Here is a 4,152-nt window from a genome sequence, read left to right as displayed (position 1 = left end):
CAAAAAGTCACCCCTAGTCAAAGCCTAATTATTGAAAAATTTGACTAAGACAAGAGTAATCATCAAATCATTTCAACTTCACATGCTATGATATCAATATATCGCAAACAAGTACATTAACACAAACCACAACTCGAATCAGTCAAACCAAGTCAAAACCCTAGTTATGAACCCTATTTTGTAATGTCAAATCATACAAGCATGAAAGATGGATTCAAAGCAAGATTATCATGGTAGGCTATCAATTAAGCATCAACATCAACACCTAACACTCTAATTTAGCTCGAATCTAAAAACCCCCAATTTGGATGAACCCTAGAAATCCAAAGTCGGAATCTTTGCAACTAAGCATGCAAAACATGTTAATCAACAACAATGTAGTCTAGAATCATAAACAAATTGAACATTAACATCATTATTCAAGCATAATATACTAATTAAGCATAAAGAGAAAAATTGTAAAAATCACCCAAATCATGTTAAAGAATGAATTAGAATGATAGATTCTTACTTTTCCCATGTTAAGTGATGAAGATTTGCAAGAAAATGGATGTAAATTGAAGTATTGGGTCGATTTATGGCGATTAGGGTTGTAGTTGCCGCTATTAGAGAGAAAAATTGAGTTGGGTGTGAAAAAATGGTGTTTTAGTCGTCCAAAATTGTTTAAGTAACAGATACAAAAGTGCCGCACCTGACAGAGGTGCGCCGCTCCTGCCAGCTCAAAAGCGCCGCAATTGTGTAAAAGCGTTGCTCCTGGACAAGCAAAAGCGTCGCTCCTAAGTGCGAGAGCGTCGCTCTTGGCTACTGACCAAAAATTGTTCCAAAATATGATGAAAAGCGTCGCTCCTGTGTCAAAAGCGTCGCTCTTGGTAATCAAGAGCGCCGCTCCTTCCATAGAAGCGCCGCAATTGAACCTGGATGCAGTTTTTAAGCACATTTTGACCAAGTTAACAAACTATTTTTGGATTTTTCCATTTAACAAAATGCAGAGAAGTTATCTAAATGCAAAACAACTAATTAAAAGAAATATCATACAATCCTACATGCAATGCAATTAAAGAAAGCTATAAACAAGATTGTGAAAATTGTTTAACGAGTCTATCACACGACTCAATTTCCACGTGGATCTTAGCTAACACCGGGGTGGTAAACCTCTCCTCCCCTTGAGCTAAGGGAACCGTTACCTTTACCACTTTCATTCAATACCAACGTTATCCAATCATTAACCGCCTTGGTTTCCTTGATCAAATCCTCAAGCTTGCATTTTTTCTGCTTTGACAAGTTTGACACTAAACATTTTCTCAACTTCTCATCCTTTTGGGATGAGACATGATGAATTTGACAGTATAATTTCCGTATTGATTTGTCAATAACATCATTTCTATGATTAAGCTTACTTGGAACTTTTCGAGTCAAACCACCACCACTTCTAGTTGGTGAACCAACTCGTTTTGGGCTAGTAGCGCATTGCACACTAGCAACAACTTGTGGTGTGGTTGAGGGTTTTGTTGGTAATTTAAAGCTTTTGCTCTTTATGCTTATGCATTTCCCTTTGTCTCTAAGGGTCAACTTACCGGTTCTAAAGTCAAAGAAAGAACCCGCGGTTGCCAAAAATGGCCTCCCTAATACTAGGGGTACAACCGGGTCTTCCTTTATATCAACAATCACAAAATCGGTTGGAAATTCCATGCTCTCTACTCTAACAATTAGGTCTTCGGCGATCCCCACACTTGGGTTAATTGATTGATCAATTAATTTCACTCCTATTTTGGTGGGTGAAAGGTCTCCTAGGCCAAGCTTTTTATAAATGGATAAAGGCATGAAATTTATGCTAGCCCCCGAGTCGGCTAATGATGTAAATGGTTCCGACCCGTTTACTTTGCATGGTATTAAGAACGGTCCGGGATCGCCCATTTTAGTTGGTAAGTTTTGTTTTCTCAAAATTCCATCACACTCCTTAAGCAAGAAAGTGGTGGATGCTTGTTCAACCTCTCCCTTCTTGGCCATAAGTGCTTTCAAGAATTTTCCATAATTGGGCATGTTTTCAAGCACTTCCGCCAAGGGAAGTTTGACATAAATATTATGCTTTTCATCTTGGGTCAGCTTACAATCCACATCCTTTAGATGTGTAGGAGGTAATGGTTGAGGTTGGGAGACGGGTGTTTCCTTGTTTCCTTCAATTGATGGTGTAAGTACCTCAACTTTCATGCTTTGTGCTTTCATATCCAAGATGCTTTATACCTTATCTCTTTGCTCCGAGTCACCCAATTCAACCTTCTTTAATTCACCCTCTAGATCCTTGCATATCAACTCGGTTGCTTCCATTGTCATAACACTTTTTACTTGATATGGAATGAAATCCGCTTCATCCGAATCATCCAAGAACTTGAACACACCAAGATCCATGGTATCCATGTCTAAAGCTCCGTCCAAATCAAACTCTCCCTCATCAAGATCGATTGCAAAAACTTGAGGAGATTCGATTTCCTTCTCCTTTGCCATCGAAGAAATAGAATTCACTTGAGCATAGTTGTTGTTAGGATTTGAAGAGCTTGCTTGGTTGGCGTTTTGATTGGTAGTGTTGCTTTCTGTTGGAATAACTCTAGTGGTGTTGTTGTTATTTTGGTTTTGGTTGTTACGATTGGTGTTGTAATTGGTGCTTGGGTTAACTTGAGTGTTGGATGGTAAAGTTCCTTGAGGTTTTTCGGCAACTTGACTTGAAAGTCTCCCAACGGTGCTCTCAAGATTTTGGAATGAGGCTTGGCTGTGTCGAATTTGTTGCTTCAAGAACTCGTTCTCCTTTAACAAAAATGCTTCGGTTGATTCCACCTTTTTGATATAGGTTTGCATAAGCTCTTCTAGTCCTTTAGAAGATTGGGAAGGTTGGTTATTTGGTTCAGTTTGTTGCGGTTGTTGATTGTAACCTTGGTTGTTTTGGGTTTGACTATAACCTTGGTTTTGATAACTTTGGTTTCCTTGGTAATTTGGGTTGGATTGGTGGTTGTAAGATTGGTTGTTATAATTTTGTTGGTTGTGGGATTGGAAGTTATTTTGGCGGTTTTGGTTATAGTTGGAATTGTAGCCTTGGTTTCGGTTTTGGTTGGAGAATCCGGGAGGTGTGTTGGATTGAGTGTTGAATGACACTTACTTTTGATTAGGGTTGTAGTAGCTATTGTTCGATTGGAAAGAGTTGTTGCCTTGGTTAGAAGTTCCTCCTCTTTGAAAGTTTTGGTTGCTCACAAAGTTCACATGAGCTTCCGAATTCATAGGAATGTCATCCAAGTCAATGTGAGTACATTGATTAACTTGGGGACAATTTTTGGTGAGGTGTGGTCCTTCACACCTTTGACAACCGACTTGCATAGCCACTAGCGTTTGTTGTATCCTTTTCAATTCTTTCCCATATAATTGAAATTGGTTATTCAAGCTTGCCAAGGTAACTTGCCCATCTTCACTCTCCACTTGAGCCACATTCTTTCTCGACAAATCTCTTGGTGAAGGTGCCCATTCGTATGTATTAACCGCGATGTCCTCTAGTAACTTTTCGGCCGCATTGGGTGAGTTGTACATAAACACTCCACCCGAAGATGAATCAAGATATTGCTTAGTTTGAAAATTGGTACCCCGGTAGAACGTATTGATGTACTCCTTCTTGGTTAGACCATGCGGTGGGCAAGCTCTTAATAGCTTCTTGAAATGCACCCACGCATCATACAAAGACTCATCTCCTCTTTGCGTGAACCTATTAATTTCCATTCTTAAACGCTCCACCTTTGAAGGTGGGAAAAAGTGATTGATAAATGCTTCATTCAAATCTTGAAAAGACCTAATCGAATCCGATGGCAAGTTCCTTAACCAAGCCTTAGCTTCTCCATCAAGCGTGAATGGGAATGCCCTTAGCTTAAAAGCATCTTCGGTGACATCTTTGTTCTTGTAGATATCACAAATATCGTTAAAATATTGAATGTGATCAAAAGTATTTTCATCTATAAGCCCGCGAAAAAGTCTATCCTTGAACATTGTGAAAAAGTTACCCTCGATCTTCCAATTTTCCGCTTCGATTGGTGGTTTTGTGATAGCCGGAGGCACAACCGTTTGTGCCACCATTCTAACATTCCACATCGGAGTGTCATTTGGATCATTTGCAACTAC

Source organism: Rutidosis leptorrhynchoides, chromosome 10 (assembly GCF_046630445.1).
Source record: "Rutidosis leptorrhynchoides isolate AG116_Rl617_1_P2 chromosome 10, CSIRO_AGI_Rlap_v1, whole genome shotgun sequence".
NCBI lineage: Eukaryota > Viridiplantae > Streptophyta > Magnoliopsida > Asterales > Asteraceae > Rutidosis > Rutidosis leptorrhynchoides.
The sequence above is the reverse complement of the archived record's forward strand: the minus strand, read 5'-3'. Positions refer to the sequence as shown.